The 20,365-nt window shown below is 36.0% G+C and overlaps 1 long non-coding RNA gene across 1 annotated transcript in view; it reads right to left on the bottom strand.

Moving 5' to 3' along the window:
* Positions 1–331: 331 nt before the first annotated feature.
* The window catches only part of LOC141278669 (uncharacterized), an 82,595-nt gene continuing 62,561 nt past the window's right edge, over positions 332–20,365 (bottom strand). The window contains exons 2-3 of the long non-coding RNA XR_012331705.1: positions 4,469–4,537; positions 332–454 (exon numbers count right to left, since the gene is read on the bottom strand). This is a non-coding gene — a long non-coding RNA (uncharacterized lncRNA). The remainder of the gene's footprint in view (positions 455–4,468; positions 4,538–20,365) is intronic.

Here is a 20,365-nt window from a genome sequence, read left to right as displayed (position 1 = left end):
TTGTAAGACTGAATTATTCATATTATTGATCAAAACCTATCCTTCTGCTTGTTAGTAGAATGTATGTGTTGTTGGATGTTGGTTATGAGATCACACCAAATTTACATGCATACTTGTGAACTCAAACATTTTAGTCCTCATTCAGCCTCTGAGAGCTAAGTTCATAGAAATTAGTACCCATGATAGTACCATTCTAGGGGGGAAAAGGGAGAAGAAGAATCCTATAGGGGACACCTCAGGTAAATGTTCTCAGTAAACTTAAATAACGTAATTTTCTTTCCTCAAAGACTGCTATAAAATGCACATTTGTACATGGCTGGCTGGGTTTGACTGGGTTTTGTTTTAAAGGACTTACTTGTTTTATTTGAGCAGCAGCTTTGGTTCTTTGATCTTCAGGAAAAAGAAGGAGGGTAATACACTGGGGACTCCTGATCAATATCCCTATTACTTTATTCTGAAAGAAAGAAAATTGACAATTAGATTTGAAAAGAAACCTATTTCAGCAGTACAATTTTTTTTTTTTTCGGTACACAGGCCTCTCACTGTTGTGGCCTCTCCCGTTGAGGAGCACAGGCTCCGGACGCGCAGGCTCAGCGGCCATGGCTCACGGGCCCAGCCGCTCCGCGGCATGTGAGATCTTCCCGCACCGGGGCACGAACCCATGTCCCCTGCATCGGCAGGCGGACTCTCAACCACTGAGCCACCAGGGAAGCCCAGCAGTACAGTTTTATACATTCCCAGATTTAAATAGATTTTTCTTTGCTCTTCTGTCACCCAATAACACTTTAAACCCAGAAATAATTTCATGGACATGTTTGAATCATGATATATGGGATACCAGATTGAGGTTAATGTATTACTCTAGAGCTCTGCATGTCTGGAGAAGGCGATTTTATTTCATTTCATTCTGGTTGTCCAAAAGCATTTTTTTTAGTGAAACTGACATTTAATGTTGTAATGTTATATCTGATCAATGAAGCTTTTATTTATATCAAGGGCTTTCATGCTGAGAAAATAAAAGTACACCCTACATCTCCTCCTCTCTTATCAGGGCATATTTTCCAGGAATGGCTTTCCATATTAATCAATTTAAAAGTTTACTGGAATGAGTGAATGAATGAATGAATGAATATATAATGCCTTAGTACTTCGAACTTCTCAGGTTGACTGCAAAGTAAAAATGTCAGGATCAACTCCTATCCCTTCACCAATACTGTTCTTGCTAAATTTTTTCATGCTAAATCCATTCAAGCAAACTTAGTCCTCAGTTTACTTAATCATTCCAACAGCATCACATAAAGGTGACATTTTTCTTAATCCTTGAAATTTATCCTTTCTTCGCTTCATGATATTAGCCATTTACCTGTTTGTCTGTTCTTTGTCTGTCACCTTTTTATACCGCCTTTGTAATACGGACATGTAAATACCTGTGGAACAAGGCTAATTTCAATACTCTTACCTAATCTCCCACTCTGCATTCTTCTTCAAATTGATTTTATCCCACTAACTGTAAATGTCCTCATTATGCTGATAACTCACTTCATTATATATACGCCTCCAAATTCTTTTCTGAAGTCCAAAATCGCAGATTCAAGATCTAATTACTTTGCATCGATACTGAGATTTCTCACAACCATCTTTAACTACACATCTTCAGAAATAAAAGTTTACCTTTCTCCATCAAAATTTTTCCTCCCCTATTAATACACGTATCTTTAAATTGTACACCTGTATCCTCATGTGCTCAAGAAAAAAAAAACTGGCAATCATCCTAGAAATCTATTCTTCAAATCATATACACACGTTTTATTCATTCCACACCTCTAACATGTCTGCGTTTTATTGCCTGTAATAAAACCTGTCATCTTTATTACCTGCAATCCTACATAACCACATAATCTTTTACCTAAATTCCAAAAATTCCTTCTAGTGACCTTTTTGCTGCTATTCAAATATTCTTGTTTTGTTTTGGTTTTTTGCGTTACGCGGGCCTCTCACTGTTGTGGCCTCTCCCATTGCGGAGCACAGGCTCCGGACGCTAAGGCCCAGCAGCCATGGCCCACGGGCCTAGCCGCTCCACGGCACGTGGGATCCTCCCGGACCAGGGCACGAACCCGTGTCCCCTGCATCGGCAGGTGGACTCTCAACCACTGCACCACCAGGGAAGCCCTCAAATATTCTTTATAGTTCCCAATAAAAGCAAAGATCAATTAGATTTTTTAACCATTATAACTCAAGTACCTATTCTAAAACTTAAATATTTTTGACGGATGAATGAAGCCATCTAATTAAAACATTACTTAAAATTCCTTTTCATGAAATGTTGTGACAAAAAAGTGTTGTATTAGTGAGCATAATTCAATTTATACATGTACTTTTTAATTTCCTGCCCATGGGTGGCTTTCACTATTTAATATTTCTTTCAATTTGATAGCAATATACCTGCACCTTGCTTTGGATAAAAGAGAAGCACTCCTAGGAGTTTGATGCATTGGATGCTGAAGTCCTGCCATTCCCTGCTGCACAAAACAAGGTAAGCAGCTTACCCGCTACTGCCTCATCAGCAAGAAGTGGGTAGAAGGAGGCAAGAGGAAGGAAGCAGGGGGAGTGTACAATCTCTGTGGTGGATTGGTTTCTTGTAAACAAGTCCTTATTTCTTCCTTGCCATAGTATTATACATGCTCAGTGGAGCCAGGGTATGCTCTCTCACCTCCTGGGTATCAGGTGTAGCCAGATGACTTCTTTTGGCCAAGCCAATGGTACGTGAGTGGAAGTGACAATATGCCAGTGTCAAGACAAAGATTTAGGGATCTTTGCGTGTTTCTACACACCCTTTCTCGGCATTGCTGTGCCACGAGAAGAACCTTCTTGTGGTAGCTGAAGTGACAGATGAATGAACCAAACCTCTCGTTTAATGTGAGGACAATAAAATTGTGTACAAATATTTGCAAATCAATTCACATAACTTAATTTCTCTTGGTCCTGCCCACAACTACCTACATTTTACCAGCTTGTCCCAAATGTAGTAATAACTCATTTTACTTTAGTTTTATATATGTATATAATAGCTGTACCACTGGTATGCAACTAGCAGCAATGCATGACATAGTATATATTAAAAAAATCATAGTTATAGAAAAAAATAAGTTGTCTAATTTACTTACTTTGGTCTCTTTATGACTTTTATTTGTACATTTTATTACTGCAATACAGACAAAATTGAAGACCAGGATTGGACTGTGGTAAATTCAACAATGTAATGTCACTTATTGTCCATATGGTTTCTGGTGAGAATTATTCTCAACATCATGCTCTATCAAGCTATAACGTCCATTATTGTAAAAATCCTTTTTACACACATAGGAAAATACAATATCATGAGTCTAAAATGTTTCTGACACAATTTCATAAGAGGCAGAAACTTTTATAATGTCACTCTCCGCTGCACTGAAAGTCACAGCATTAAAATTGGTGATTTTGCCATATTCTGCCTTCCTATGTTAAACAGTTTGTTTTCACATCCAAAAGGATTCTTGAGAAAAAATATTTTTTCTCTATTTTTTAATTTAGCTTTTAGTTCTAGAATGGCAACTAAGGCTCTGTATAGGAAGGATGGGGTCTGGATATGATAAAGAATTTAAGAATAGAAGACATAGAGGAGTTTTGTTATGATAAATAAAGGAAAAAGGAAAAAAGGCTAAGTGGAACTTTGCTTTAAATGTGAGACAAGTGTAGGTTCAAAAACAAGAAACATGAAAGGAAAGGAGTTGGAGGATCAAGCTACAGTAAAATCAGTGAGTGAAGTTTGTGAAGCGGTGTGACATGAGTGCCGAATAATCTTCGACTGCAGAATTATGGCAACATTTCATAAGTTAACTTTTTAAAATTTATTTATTTGCCAGTGAAAAGCCTACCTTTTGCATATTCCTATCTATCACAAAGATTTTGTCCACTGATACTTTCTGAAATTTGTATTATTTAGAATTCTATTATAATACTGAATAAATTTTGACACTACATTTTCCCTTTCTCCCTTAGAGATTCTGGTAGTCCAGCACCGCACTTTCTAACCCCAGAGTGAGAACTGCTGATACTAGGAGCTTATCTCTTACTATATGCAGAAGAGGAGAGAGAGAGAAAGAGAGAGAGAGGAGTTTTTGAATCAAGAAGCAGGGGTACAATTTCTATTAACTTTAAGACTGCATTTTCTTGTCATTTTCTGGCATCCATAAACTGTATATTCAGATCTAACCTGTATAGCTGAAATTAGTCAAAATTTCTTCTAAATTTTAGCAATAAATTTACTGCCAGATGTAATCTCTATTATTGAAAGAAGTTGTTTGTTTGTTTTTTTTTTTTCTATTTCATGTATCTTAAAGAGACAGTAGAAATTATTTTGGTAATATTAGAAATACACCATTTTCAATATGATATATTATTTTTAAAGATATTTTAAAATAGGACTTACACTTTAAAAGCAGACATAAAAGATGCTGTACAACAATTAATCTTCTTCTTTTCTCTGCCTTGTTAATTACTGGAAAAAGGTGATAAAGAATTAACAATAAATGTAGATTTTTAATTTTGTATTTTAAGGTAACATTCAATTTATAAATAATCATTTGTAAATTCATAAACATTTTTAATTGCATATATATTTAGGGTCAAAATAAATTTTAGAATAATTTTAAGAGAATATTTATATTTACATTTAGAATCTTGCATCAAAATCTAATTTAGAGGTAACTATACCTATTTTCCTCAATTTTTAATATTTACATATTTAAGCACTGTTATGGACTGAATTCTGAACTCCATTCCCCTTTACTCATATATTGAAACCCTTACCCCAATGCCTTAGAATGTGACTATATTTAGAGATAAGGCCTTAAAGAATTAATAAAGTGAAAATGAAGCCTTTAGGGTGGGACTTAATCCAACCTGGCCATACAGAGGGCCACCTGGGATGTAGCACACAGAGAGAAGAGAACATGTGAGGACACAGTAAGATGGTGGCCACCTCTAAGCCAAGGACAGAGGCCTCAGAGGAAAACAAACATGAAAACACCTTAATCCTGGACTTTTATTCTTCAGAGCTGTGGGAAAATAAATTTCTGTCCTGTAAGTCACACAGTCTGTGCCATTTTGTTATGGCCGCTCCTGTTAACTAATACAAGTATTATTCAGCAAATAAAGCTTCAGAAATCTACATAAAAATTCATTTTCCATTTGCTGCTAAAATTTCAACTTCAGAACATGGCAAAAAGGGGGCTATTTATAATATTTTATGATTATTAACTATATGAAATAAAAATAAGAGAACAAAAGTTTTATCCAACAATGAGTATGTTACAGAGGAGTTATAATACAAAGAATATATTTGCCATACATAATTCAGAGAAGGTTATTTTATGTTAGGTGATTGTTCAGATAACCTATTTGACTTTTCCTAATTAAAATTAAACCATGTCCTCTTTTCAACAGTATTTACGACCTGCTTATTGCTATAGTCGTTGTGAAACGTTAGATACAGATGAACATATTATTGATAAAGTGAGCTGACAGAGTCCTAAAAAAAAGAGTCTCGGTCTTCAGCTCTCATTGATATTTCTGGTTATAATCATCTTATTTTATCATAATATTAATTCATGCATTAATTTATTTTTAATTGAACACTTTTCACAGATAGCAAGATAAATATTGCAGAAATAAGACATGGTCACTTATTTCAAGGGAACTCATAGTCACCTTGAGTATGAAGGACATATGAAGGAACAATAGCAAACAAGTTTTATAGTTGCTAAGTTATATTCAGAATGAAGGTACTAGGGACTGAAAGGTCAATTCTGGAAGAATTGGGCAGTAGACTATGATAGTTTGACTTGAAAATTAGCTAGGACATCTAAAAATCCACTTCTTCTGTTTGGAACAAGACAACTTGAATCAAGAATGAATACTTAAATGTAGCCCCAGAAATGGAACTAGCTATTAGTTGAACACTGACAATGGTTTGAACAGTGCAATTCAGATCTGGAAATCCTTTCTACAGAAAAATCTGTTTCAGCAGATTGGGGAGGATGGGATTTGTTTCTTGATCAATGGTGGAAAACATGTATGGTTACCACAGTTACCCTAGGAAATATAAGACAAAAATAATAATATCGTGCAACTTGATGTAAAATTTTACTTAGTCTCCCACAATTGTATGAGTTTATAAACTCATAGCAATGTTGATTTTGTATATGGATATGGAACAGAAAGTTAAAACTAGAGGAAGACCAATGTAATTGTAAAAAATACATTTGGCTTTCCCCTCTAGGGAAAAGTACAAAATATTTCAACAAATACTTTCTTAAATATTCAGATTTAAAGTGATATAGATGCAAATATCTATGTGATGATTAAATGGAAAAATATAGTCAATTAATAGGAATTTTGTTATTATACATTATTTGTCCTGAATGCGATAATTTCCTCTGCTAGGAGAGATACAATAATTAATACAAAATAGCACCTATTTTACTTTCAATAATTTACTTTTTTACGTATTTCTCACATAATCTTAGACAAGTAAAATTTTCACAGGGCTAGCCACAAGTTTTTAGTTCCATTAACATAATAAGGAATAAAATGTTATTAAAGTCCTCATTTTTCTTTTAATTCCTCTTCTCAAAGGTGGAAAAAAGAAAATGTAATCCACAGGGTCAACATTATGTACAACAAAAAATTTACGATGATTACAATGAGCAGCAAAACCAAAAGATTGATTCAAAACATAGGCTAGGTTTATTAAAGTTCTACCTTGAGGAAATGGAATTTTATCTACAGTTTCTTTTCACTAGCCACACTCAAAAGAACATACAGGGCTTCCCTGGTGGCGCAGTGGTTGAGAGTCCACTGCCGATGCAGGGGACACGGATTCGTGCCCCGGTCCCGGAAGTTCTCACATGCCGCGGAGGGGCCCATGAGCCATGGCTACTGAGCCTGAGCGTACGGAGCCTGTGCTCCGCAACGGGAGAGGCCACAACAGTGAGAGGCCCGCGTACCGCAAAAACCAAAACCAAAACCAAAAAAAAAAAACAAAAAACAAAACAAAACAAAAAGAACATACACAGCAAAACACACACACACAAACTTACTGCATTTAAGCCCACACACTACACACAAATACACAGAAACACCTGCCAGCGACCACACACAATAGAAGCTACAACTCAGATACTATCCGTGAGCTTTCAAATTTGTATCAGGACACACAAATGCTTATATTTCAACAGGAAGGTAACAATTCCAAGGTCGATCGATCTACAAGGTAATACTAGACTTCAGTATGATTCAGTTACAGCAACAAACAACACTGCAACACGAATACAATTTCAATAATGTCTTGTCCTTGAATATACACATATAAACAGATAATTAAATATAGTGCAGTAAATACTATCACAGAACAATGTATAAAATCCCATGGAAACAGAGAGAAAAGAAAAATTAATTTTGATTTATACTTTCAGAGAAAATGAAAAAAAAAAAACAAAGTATATATTTGAATTTTACCATGAAGATTGGGTTCATTTAATAAAAAACTAAAGAGAGGAATGGTAGTCAGAATAAACATCAAAATCAAAGCCACAGAGTGGGAGAGTTATGGGATTATGTAATGTGTTAACAGTGAGTAGAGTACTGGCTTGAAAGTACATAACTTAGCTCCACAGGAGTGTAGAGATAAGGAAGCTAAGAAATGAGATTTGAAAGGTAACCTAAGGTCAGATTTTGAAGGGTCTCATCTGACAAGTTCAGGGGTGTATGCCTTATCCTATAGAGTAGGAAATGAGAAAACATGGAAGGATGTCTTTTTATATACATATAGTAGAATACATAAAACATACATGTCCATAAAGCAAAACATAGACCATCAAATTCACATTTGAAACTCCCGAAATTCCCCACCTATATAAATCAAATCTCTTTCTCTCCCCTGTTAAAGGCAATCTACTATGTTGGCATTAAAAACAAAAATGTACTAATATATGCAACCCTAAATGATATAGTTTAGGCTGTTTCTGATCTTTTATGACTTGCTTTTTGTTTTTCTCAAAATTATGTCTGTTGTGAGATTCATCATTTCTTTGTGTGTGTGTAGCTTTGGTTCATTCTTATGGATTGTTGTATGATAGTTCATGCATATATTCATACACACATCTTCATGTGTGTATTCATATACACATCTTCTGGAGGTCGTACATGTAAAATTTTCTCTAGCTTATGTACCTAGGTGTAGAATGGCTGGTTAAATGTTTCTGCATTTTTAACTTACATAAACAATGCCAAAATCTTTCCAATGTGATCCTACCAATTTACACAACTCCCACTAGAGTATGAAAGTTATCATTGCCCCTTAACTTCACCAACATTTTGTAGAGAGTTTTTTGTTTTGTTTTGTTTTTTACATTTTTTGCCTGTTTTGTTGTGTGATGGTCCTAACTGAGTTTTAAATTTCCTCTCCACTTGTTATCAGTAAAGTCAATCATCACTTCATATATTTATTTTCCATTTGGATTGCAAAATACTTATTCAAATGTTCTGCCTATTTTTTTCACTGGGTTTCCTATTTTTCTTCCTTATACATATTCTTTGGTTAACTATTACTTTGTTGATTATATTTGTGACCTATATCTTCTCTGACTTTGGATTTTAGCCCTGTTTTGAAATTTTCTGATGGCCATAGTCTAGTTTTATAGCACTCGATTTCTATACTTTCTACCTCCTTTTCTTTTGTTAGTAGGTTATCTAGGACTTCCAGTACAATGCTGAAAAGCAGTGTTGAGAGGCAACATCCTTGCCTTGTTCCTGAACTTACAGGATAGATTCAAATTTCTCAGTGGTAAGTATGCTGTTAGCTGTAGGGTTTCTGTACATATTATTTATCAAGTTCAGGAAGTTTCCCTCTATTCCTAGTTATTGAGAGTTTTTGCCATGAGTGGGTGCTGGATTTTGTCAAAGGTTTGCTGCATCTATTGATAGGATCATGTGATTTTCTTTGTTAGCTTTCTGATTTGATGGATTACATTAGTTGTTTTGTTTTGTTTTGTTTTGTATGCGTTGGGTCTTTGCTGCTGTGCGTGGGCTTTCCTCTAGTTGTGGCGAGCAGGGGCTAATCTTCGTTGAGGTGCGCAGGCTTCTTGCGGCGGTGGCTTCTTTTGTTGCGGAGCATGGGCTCTAGGCGCACGGGCTTCAGTAGTTGCAGCATGTGGGCTCAGTAGTTGCAGTACCTGGGCCCTAGAGCACATGGGCTTCAGTAGTTGCGGTGCATGGGCTTCAGTAGTTGTGGCACACAGGATTAATTGTTCCACTAAGCCTCCATGGGCATGTGGAATCTTCCTGGACCAGGGATTGAACCCGTGTCCCCTGCATTGGCAGGTGGATTCTTAACCACTGAGCCACCAGGGAAGTCCACATTAGTTGATTTTTGAATGCTAAACCAGCCTCACATACCTGGGATAAATCTCCTTTGGTCATGATGTATAATTCTTCTTAAACTTTGTTTAGTTCTATTAGCTAATACTCTGTTGAGGAATTTTGCATCTATATTTGTGAAAGAGACTGGACTATAGTTTTCTTTTCTTTCAATGCCTTTATTTTGTTTTGGTGTTAGAGCAATGCAATGAAATACGGGGCATTTCCTCTGCTTGGTAGATTTTACCGCTGAACCCTCTTAGGTTTGGGACTTTCTGTTTTGAAATGTTATTAATTCAAGTTTTTAAACAGATATAGGCCTATTCACATTATATATTTCTTCTTGTGTGATTTTTGGAAGAATTTCTCATTTCTCTTGTCCAGTCGTTCTTGCACAATGTCTCATTTACCCATTAGAGTCTGTAGCACATGAATCATAGCTTGCTTTTTAATTCTGACTTAATGAACATTTTAAATTCCTGGTCCGATAGTGTCAAAATTCCTGCCATAGCTGAGTCTGGCTCTCCTCCTTGTTCTATCTCTTCATACTTTTTTGCCTTGTACTATGTCTTGTAACTTTTTAATTGATAGTTGAATGTGACCTACAAGAACTATTCTGAATAGGCCTTTTGTAATATGGTGTTAAGATGTAGTGGGAAGGGGGGCATTCCATAGCCCTGAATTAGGTCTCAGCCTTTTTGTGAGCCTGTGCCTCTGGACTGTGAATTTCACACATGCTTTTCTGTTTTATCTCCCCCTCCTCCCTAGGTGGGGAGGATGGCTAATGTGGCTGAACTTAGATATTTTCCTCCTTTTAGATGAAAGTCTAGATGGGGCTGGAGTTGGGTATTTCCCTTCCCCAAGGTCAGTGAGTTCCGGTAACACAGATTTTGGAGGGCAGAACTTGTTATGAACAGAATGTTGTTATTTCAAAATGGCTGCTTTTCCCTGTCTCCTGCTGGAATCAGGAGGGGACTTTTCTTCAGTCTTCATAGTGAGAAGCCCATAGTAGGGCTACTGAATGTCAAAGTCACAAAGAAAGGTGTGGGGATCCACTAAGACTCGGCTCTCCTGAAATTTTTAATTCTCGAGCTGGTTCGCATTAAGCCTCCAGAAATTCATCAATTACAGTTCAGGTATTCTTACTTTGTTATTGGTTCCCTCAGAGGTTTTAGTTCTTGGATTTCTGCTCAGGTAAATTGTGATTCTCTGTACTCTCCTGTTGATGTCTCTAATTTTGTGGGTAACTGTTTGCCTGTGACCTCATTTCTCCTATGTAGCTAAGAGTTGTTGCTTTTTCAGTTTGTTAAGATCTTTACTTGTCCTTAGGTTGAAGTGGTAACTTTCAAGCTACTTAACAGAAGTCTCCTCTTTCTTCCATTTTTGCCATTGATTTAATTGACTGCTCCAACATCTGGCAGCTCAGCACACTCTCTCCAACTCAGCTGGGTTTCTGACAAATTGGTGCTGTGAGCAGGGAAGCTGATTAAACACAATGCCATTTGGAAAGAGCTAAAGCCTGAATATCCCTTTGGGATATCACCTTTGGGAGTTGTTAGCGGAGTCCATGGAGCATGCTAGAAGGGTGCTAGCAAATCATCTGCAAGAATCTGAGGGTTCCAGGGGGCACTTAATGAAGAGGCCTTGGGAAGTGCTAGCAGAGACTATGGGACACTCCACCAGCCATACCAATGGGTCTTGGGGATTGCTAGCAGAAGCCATGGGGGCATTCTTGGAGGATGCTAGAGGATTGTTTTTATAAGCTTTTCAGTTCTGAGGGGGACCACTGGTCTTTCTCATTAGCCCCTGACTCTCCAGCTGAGCTTGTCCAGTTAGGTCTAATTAGAGATCCCACATAGGGGTTCAGCAAAAACAAGTGAAGCAGTTTCCTAACCACTGCTTAGACCCCTCCACCAATGTGGTCAGAGACAGTCAGAGGGGCTCTTACAAGCTGAGCAACTCTAAGCAGTAGCTGTCGCTGAAGCGGATAAATACCTTGCAGTTTAGCAAGATGTTGAAACATCAGGAGAAAAACAAAAAAAGAGTGTACAGCCTTTTGGTTTACTTTGCTTAGCATCCTGAAGAGACCGTAGAGCTTTAGTTAGATCTCTCTGGAAGCCTGTCTCTGCTCTAACCAGCCTGCCCTACACTGTTCAATGGGAGTCCCAGCTAAGAAACAGCTGTGCACTGTTTCTACTTCACTCTCCCTTCCACTCTCCTGCCCCAAAAAAGTTGTAGCCAAATCCTGTCAGATGACCTTAAAAATGGAAAATGAATGAAAAGAAAATTGCACTTCTTGGGCCTCTTAGATACCAGGCCACAGGTGACTGCTTTCCCTGGCACCAAAATGAGGGAAAAACAGATAATGGTCTCTGGGTCTGAGGCCACCACCACTGGGACCTTTACCAAGACTGACTATGGGTGGGCTCTTCTGGATGCTACAAATAATTGTCAAGGTCCCTATATCTAAATATATTATTGGTATGGATGTACTGTCTATGTACACTCCTGCTAGCTCTTTGTCCCAGCCCTAACGTAAGCGCTACAGTTAGAACCATTATAAAGGGGCGTGTGGAAGACTGCGAACCTACCTGACTCACTGCCTATAGTCCACAGGCTGCATTTTACTGGAGCCACTGGCAAGCATATAATAGAAGCCCCCCCCCCGCCCCCCGCCCCGTGGAGATGAGGTATTTGAGTAAAAATCAGTTCGGCTCCTTGTAAGGTTTTTGTTCCCCATACAAATGCTCACCAGAGAGGCCCCCAAGCTGACAAGGAAAAACATAAGCAGTGAGCAGATCACGCTCGCCAAATAAATGCAGGGACTTAAGTGTTGTTCTCCACCCCAGAACAAACAGATATGCGAACAGACGGATTCATGAGAGGACAGCCCATGGAAATTCAGATAGCATCTTAGACTGGGCTTGCACACGTGGACTGCCCCTGTCCTCAGAAACAGCATGGAGTAGCCATCCTGGCTGCCAGACCCCGGCCAGGCTAAATACACTGCCCAGGGGTAGATGCCACGAGACCATGCACCAGGATATGCTTGGCAGGTAGATCACATTGAGCCTCCTGCCCCATCCAAAAGGCTTCACTTGGTCCTGAGTGCAGTTGAGGACCAAATGGCCACGTTGTCCAAGCCCTACAAGACTTCATTTGTTTCCTGTTGGGGTTTCCTATGTATACTGCATCCAAAAGCAGGCCCAGATTTGCAGCCCAAGCTACAGATCAATGGGTTCAGTCATTGGACGTACCACAGACTCTCCATAATCCACATCACCCCCAAGCTACGGTGATTAAAGGACATGCTTGAATGGACAATTAAAGGACAGAGTTTAGTGACGATGGGAGAGCTCGTTTCTGAGATCAGGTTATACAAAAGTTTCCGTCTGCTCTCCCTCTCTTGCTCTCTTGTTTGCTGGCTCTGTGGGAAAGCCAGCTGACATGTTGTGAGATGTGCTATACAGAAAGGCTACATTGGCAAGAAGTTGGAGGAGTTAATCAACAGTCAATGAAAGACTGAGGACCTCAGTCCAACAGACACTGAGAAATTGAATCTTGCCAAACCCACACGAATGAGGTTAGAGGATTATCCCCCCCATCAAGCCTCAGATAAAACCTTGTGCAAGAGTCACCCAACTAAACTGCACCCAGTTTTCTAAGTCTCAGAAACTGTAACATAATACTGTTTGTTTTAGGTAACTAAATTTGGTGGTAATTCATTACACAGCAACAGGTAAAAAAATACAAACATAGGACTTCCCTGGTGGCACAGTGGTTAAGAATCTGCCTGCCAGTGCAGGGGACACAGGTTTGATCCCTGGTCCAGGAAGATCCCACATGCCGCGGAGCAACTAAGCCCGTGCATCACAACTACTGAGCCTGCGCTCTAGAGCCCGCGAGCCACAACTACTGGAGCCCGCGCACCCAGAGCCCGTGCTCTGCAACAAGAGAAGCCACTGCAATGAGAAGCCCGCGCACCGCAACGAAGAGTAGCCCCTGCTTGCCGCAACTAGAGAAAGCCCGCACGCAGCAACGAAGACCCAATGCAGCCAAAAATAAATAAATAAACTTATTTTAAAAAAACCATAAAAGTACAAGAAAGAAAATTGCAGGAAATCTCAAATGTGCTAAATATAACAGCACATAGATGCAACAGTGCTAAATATAATAGTGAATAAGAGCAATTGTGCAGAAAAATACTGCAGCATAATCACAGTAATGTGTTTCACATTAGAGAACTGAACAACATGATTTACCATAAAAAAACCAATTCAAAATGAAAAAAATGATCACTATGACATAGAAGTATCTAATAAAATTCAACAGCTGCTGCAGATAACATGATAAACTGCTAATAAACATTATTAAATTAACAGAGGAATTTACAAAAATCTTACAGCAAGCATTATATTGAATGGTAAAAGTATTTATTTTAAGAATGTTAAAGTATTTAAGATCAGAAACAAAACATATATGTCAATTAGCTAGTCAACATTTTACTTGAGGATTTAGCCAGCAAAGTAAAAGAAATTAAAAGTAATAAAATTAGTAGATGATTGGAAAGAAGAAATAAAAGTGTGATTATTTTCTAACTGCAAAAGATCGGTTTATTCAACTACATTGAATTTAAAAATATTCGTTTATAAAAATTACCAAAAAGTGAGTGAAATGCTTGAAGTCACAGACTAGAGAAATATGCCAAACACATAATTAGCTAAAAGTATGTATGGATCATATACAGATTCAATTCAATAATAAAAAGGAAAATCAGAAGGAAAATTGGCAAAAATATACAAATAGGCACTTAGTAAAGGAAGACATACAAATGGCACATAATGTGCAATACCACTTACCTCACTGTTTTTCAGGAAAATGTAAATTAAACTCACAACAGTATGTCATTTCACACCAACCAGATTTACAAAAATTAAAAGTCAGACAATATTTTGGGTTGTAGATGACGTGAAGTAATACGAATGCCAAACTGTGATAGTATAAACTAGCAAAATTAACTTCGAAAATAAATTACATTACTACTAAAGTTGACAAATCAAGACAGCAATTGCATTCCATAGCACTAGGAAACAAACAGTAGAATATTCCTCAGAGCATTCTTCTTCATACCAAAGTATAGGAATCAGCCTATATGATTCCTAACACTAGTGTGGCTAAAATCATTATATGCACACAATGGAATATTCCACTCTAATCAAAAGGAATTCTGTGAGATACATCCACTTGGATGAATATCCTAATCATGTAATTGAATCACAGATGAATTCCTCCAGTAAAGTCCAAAAACAGGAAAAACTACGTAATGTATACCTGTGGACACAAATAGTTAAGACTTATTAGTAAAAACAAGAGAACACAAATTTCAGGGGTTAAGCAAAAGGTCTGCATTGAGGGGCACACTTGAAGCTCTTAAAATACTGATAATATTTTGTCTCTTAGTCTAATAATGTATAGAAGGATATATATGTTATTATTATTCTTTAAACTATATGCATATATTTTAGTATATACATTTCACAATAAGAACTTTTACAAACTTTTAAGTGAGTTTTTAACTTTATGAGGTTTTGAAAGTATTTACCTCATTTTTATTCAAAATCATCTGTTGTCAGGCTCCAGAAAAGTATTTTCTAGCAAAAACATCTACTTTCAAATCGTTGCTTTTGAAATGAGTAACATCTTCACCATCTCTGATGAAACAGAAATGCCAGACTGAGATTTTATTGAAGGCATTCTTCACCTTATGAGATATGTCACATAGTATCTTTTAAACTATTTTTGAAGTTTTTTTGTGAACTCATTACTTCAAAGAAGATTATTCTCTATTCTTTACAGGATCCAGAGGGATCTAGATTTATTCTTTGTTAAAAAGGAAAATACAGGTATTCACATCATGTTAATATCACAAATGCAAGAAATACAGAATCAGAAAGAGAAGAAAATGCAGTTTCTTTGGGTTTTCAACTTACCCCTCTGAAAGCCATGCCAAAATGTTCTGTCACCAACTAAACTCTGTGTGTGCATAAAGTTGAGATCTAGAAACTGCTCTAGTGTAATCAGAATGCTAACTCAGGAATTATGGAAGCAATAATTGTAATTATTTAGTAACATTTAAAAGCCAACTGATTTGTCTAAAATATTTTTGCCCAAATTATTAGTAAAAGAGTCTGTGTAAAAACAAACACACAAGGAATTTTAAATGAATTCATTTAAATCAGTTTACTCCATGTGAATTCATTCATAGCAATGTCTACAATTATTTCTCTCACTTTTCAGCTGAAAAACAGTATTTTGAAGTTAGTTATAAACATTTAGACAGACTTTCAAATATATACATCAACTATTTTCTTTAAAATAGTTCTTCATGTGGGTGGCATTTATTCACGTTTCTAAGTTCAATGCAAGATCATAGGTAAATTAAGAAAAGTGGTTATGCAAATATGCTTCTGAGTGATACATAGTAGAGTAATAGGTAATCACTTATTGTTTTCTCAAATTATTTGAGGTATTTAATTACATTATAATGCTTTTATAGGTTTTAAAATAAAAACAAACAAACAAATAAGACAAATGTACATCCACGTCAAGATTAAGATGAGAAGTGGCTGCATCTCTTCTGAGAACCTAACAAACCATTTATTATTTTTAAGTGCCTTATCCAAACCTTTACACACTATGGCTAATTCCAAATGTTTCGATCTGACTGTGTTCAATTGTTTGGAGCATCGTGTTAAAAAAGATTCATGATTTTAACTCCATAAATGTGTCCTCTTTTTCTTACTATTCTTCATTCACATGGTGAAAACAACAACACAGCAGCCAATTGATATGTGTGTGTGTGTGTGTGTGTGTGTGTGTGTGTGTGTTTATATATATATATGTAATCACGAGTGCAAACAAGTTCTAATGTTTCCGTGTTCCTCAAAACAATTACAAGAAGGTACGAATTATAAATGGTACCTGAAAATGCACCAAACCATTGTGGGGATGAGATTGGCAGGTCTTTGCTAAAAGATCAGAAAATGAAATGTACATAATAGGAATAACTTATTTTATTGACAAACTGCTAAAGAAGTCTATAATGTTTTCCTTAAATATATGAAAAAAAATGTAAGGTTGATGTCTGGTGTTTAATATTGAGTCTATCCCAAATTCTTAGCTATTTATTTACATAAAAATATGAGGAAATGGCAGACATACTTATTACCATGAGCCCAATGTTACAGGGATAATCTAATACTGTAGTTTGATAGGAAATGTCTATAACAATGAGGCAAATGTATCAGAATCAAGAAAAATTTTAAATGCTTCACCATGTAAAATTGTCAAGTCTAACTTTATAAAATAACAACTTGGCTCTGGACTGGGCATTTTTCTGAACACCTCATAAGGATCAGTGTTGAGGAAACAGCATTTGCTTGTTCCTGTCACCAATCTATTGGTTTTCAACATGCAATCAGAGACAAGACGGTTCAGAATAATTGGTATGGAAGTAATGGGGAGTAGAATTGTCATAGTGTATCTCTACTGTATTCTTCTTTATGATATCATGAAGAAGGTACTGATTGATAAATGAGAAAGTTAAAGCACAGAGAAGTCCGTAAATTGTCAAAGGCCACACAGGTACAAAATAAGAGACAGGATTCTAAGCCTGCAAGTCAGCCTCCAGAACTCACACTATTCTAAAGTCCTCAAATAAGTCTTTTGAAATAATTTGAAGAGTAGGGAAACCTCATTATCATGTTTCAGTAGAAGAAGGAAGAATGTAACTTTGAAATGTATCCACTATATCAGCCATAAAATCTTCAGAAAACTAGAAGCTTCAAAAGGTAAGAAGACAGAGTGTTTATCAAACAGTAAAACAAAGGAAAAGGAAATAGAGTGAGAAAGGATGAAAGAATGAGATAATATTGTAAATAGATCATATAGGAAAAGTTTATGATGATAAAGATGCAATATAACATGAGTTAATATATGGAAAACATTTAGTAAAACACCTAGCACAAAGATAGTATGCCAGTAAACGTTAGCTATTATAATTTGTATAAATCCCGTGTCTCTAAAGAAAGCAAATCTGATCCAGACTTCGTTGTTGTTATTTGTTAGTTTATTTTTGTTTTCAAATTGGCAGAGTACAGATTGACAATTCTTGTCCTCTATGACAGCCAACACCACTTTTCCTATCTGAATCCTGAGAGCAGGTTTATGTTCATGACTCCACTTTTAATAGTAATTTCTAACAGCCATTTTGTAATTAATAGATGGTGAATTTTTCTTTTCTAAACTGTCTTTTTCAATGATTCTTAAGTTGATGGAATCGTGACCAATTTGATTTAAAGATTCACTGCAAATATGATCTTATCTTTTTTCATTCCCTCATTTCCAGTTCTTTACTTGTAAATATCCCTCACTTTTTTTTTTTTTTACTTATTTGATGCATATATATTGAGCACGTACCAAAAGCCAGGAATGTTGTGTTATTTTCCCTGCTATGTGTTACACTATGTTCTGGCATTGGATATTGATGGAAAACAGTATATCTGAATTGAAAAGGAGATTCTGGATGCAAATGGAAAAATTCAGAATAATCTAAGGGAAGGAAAACTGAGAAAGATAATGAAACTCAGACATATCCTGTCAAATATTTTCATTTATAAGAAATAAAAATAAGGGAAGAAACAAACCACATTTTAATAAGAATAAATATCAAAATGGCCTCACAAGTGTCTTCACAAATAAATGAGAAATGTGAAGCAATATCTACAAAGTATGTTTGGGGAAAATTTTGTGACTTAAGAATACTCTGACTTGTCAAGTTGTCATTCACAATCACTTGTCATTTAAAATAAAGTCGTCTTAGATATTCAAGATTTCAAGAAAACACAATTCAAGTGACTTCTAAAAACTTTTGTTAACTGAATATTTTTCAATCTACTTGAGGGAAAAATCAAACTTAGTACCTTAAGAATGCAAAAGAAATCACTGTATAAAAGCAATTAAAAAGAAAACTAAATCTAGAAAAATATTTTTCATCTGGTTAGAAATCTGAATGTAAATGTCAATAAATACCACTGACTGAATTAATGTGAATGAAAAATCCACATTATAGTAATAATGATAGAGACATACTAAACAGGAGCAGAAAATGATATCACCAATGATAAAGTATTACTAACATATTCATGTAATATTGGCACCAATTAAATGATACATATTTTAATCTTAATTTAAAAATTACAAAGCACAGTTAAAGGAAATTTTTCAAATTTTTAATCACTGATAAAAATTTAAATAGGTTAAATAATTTTCAAAACACTGGAAAAGAAAAGAGCAAAGCATATTATGATCCTTACACCAAAGGAGTAAAAAGAGAAAATGTGTAAAAATAAAATTTTAAATACGTTTCACAAGACTCATACATGAAGCAGAAACCAACACACCATTTTAAAGCAATTATACTCCAGTAAAGATGTTAAAAAAAAGACTCATATATGAGTTATATCAGTGAGTATAGATAGTTTAATATCTCCCATTTAAAATATTCACTTAGGAAATTAAGAAAACCACTGACAGAACAATTGAAAAAAATAAACTGTTAAAAATAACCAGAAAAGACCAGCAACATATGAGGAATTGTTAAATTCCCTACTAATTAAAGAAATGCAGGGCTTCCCTGGTGGTGCAGTGGTTGAGAGTCCGCCTGCCGATGGAGGGGACGTGGGTTCGTGCCCCGGTCTGGGACGGTCCCACATGCCGCGGAGCAGCTGGCCCCATGAGCCATGGCCGCTGAGCCTGCGCGTCCGGAGCCTGTGCTCCGCAGCGGAAGAGGCCACAACTATGAGAGGCCCGTGTACCGCAAAAAAAAAAAAAAAAAAAAAAAAAAAAGAAATGCAAATTACAGTAGCAAGGAAACACTATTTTCGATTGTCTAGTTGAAAGACTGTATGTTTAAATACTATCTAATTATTTGATGTGATGTTTTCTACATATTACATTATTACCTATTACAGACAGGTAACATTTTCTCTACAGAAAATAACTGTAATCTGTACAAAGAGCAGAATTGTATTCATGTGTTCAAAGAATGAAAACTTAAGCCATTTAGATCACACAGTTTCTAGGTGGTGGCATTTGTATGCTTTTCATTATCTTACTTGCATCCTTTTGATAATTTCCAGATTTTAAAAATAAATGTTTCTTTTGAATCAAAGTAGCTTATATTAATTGTTATAAAAAATAAGAAAATAACACCTTGAGATGATTAAAGTATAGTTTTCTAAGAAGCAGATGGCAAGGCTAATAGTAATTTATCTTTAGAACTTCATAACTAGCAACTTTCAGTCTATTATACAGAAGTGAATTTTATTTTTAATCTTTGATTCTCTAGATATACGGAAGAAAAAATGACCTTTACTTTTAAGGACATTATTAAACAGTATATTAATTCAATTTTACTGTAGCTCCAATTCTAACACTTCTACTTTGCATGTTTGTTATATGTCCCCTGTTTGTTCTACCACTTTGAAAAACAACCTGACAATCTCTTTTTCTCTTAAGAATATTATATCATGTTGAAAGTATTGCACAAAACTAAAATATTGCAAATGAGCTCAAACAAAGATCCCACTAAATTTAGAGCTTGCTAAACGAAAGTTTTCAGTTGCAGGTGAATCAAACTCAAAACAAATGATCTTAAAGGCAAACAGTAAGAGAATGGGCTTATATAATCAAAACATATGGGTTTAGGCTGGTTTGAGATACAGCAGGGTCCAGCTTAGTTGATGTCACCCATTATCCACCTATTGCTCTCACATTCTGCCATCTTTTAGCTCTGTTTTGTAACATGTAAGTTTGATTCTCCAGCAGGTTCCCTGTAGATGCCCCCGCC

Source organism: Tursiops truncatus, chromosome 5, assembly GCF_011762595.2.
Source record: "Tursiops truncatus isolate mTurTru1 chromosome 5, mTurTru1.mat.Y, whole genome shotgun sequence".
NCBI classification, from domain to species: Eukaryota; Metazoa; Chordata; class Mammalia; order Artiodactyla; family Delphinidae; genus Tursiops; species Tursiops truncatus.
This window is presented reverse-complemented; position numbering and strand designations above follow the sequence as displayed.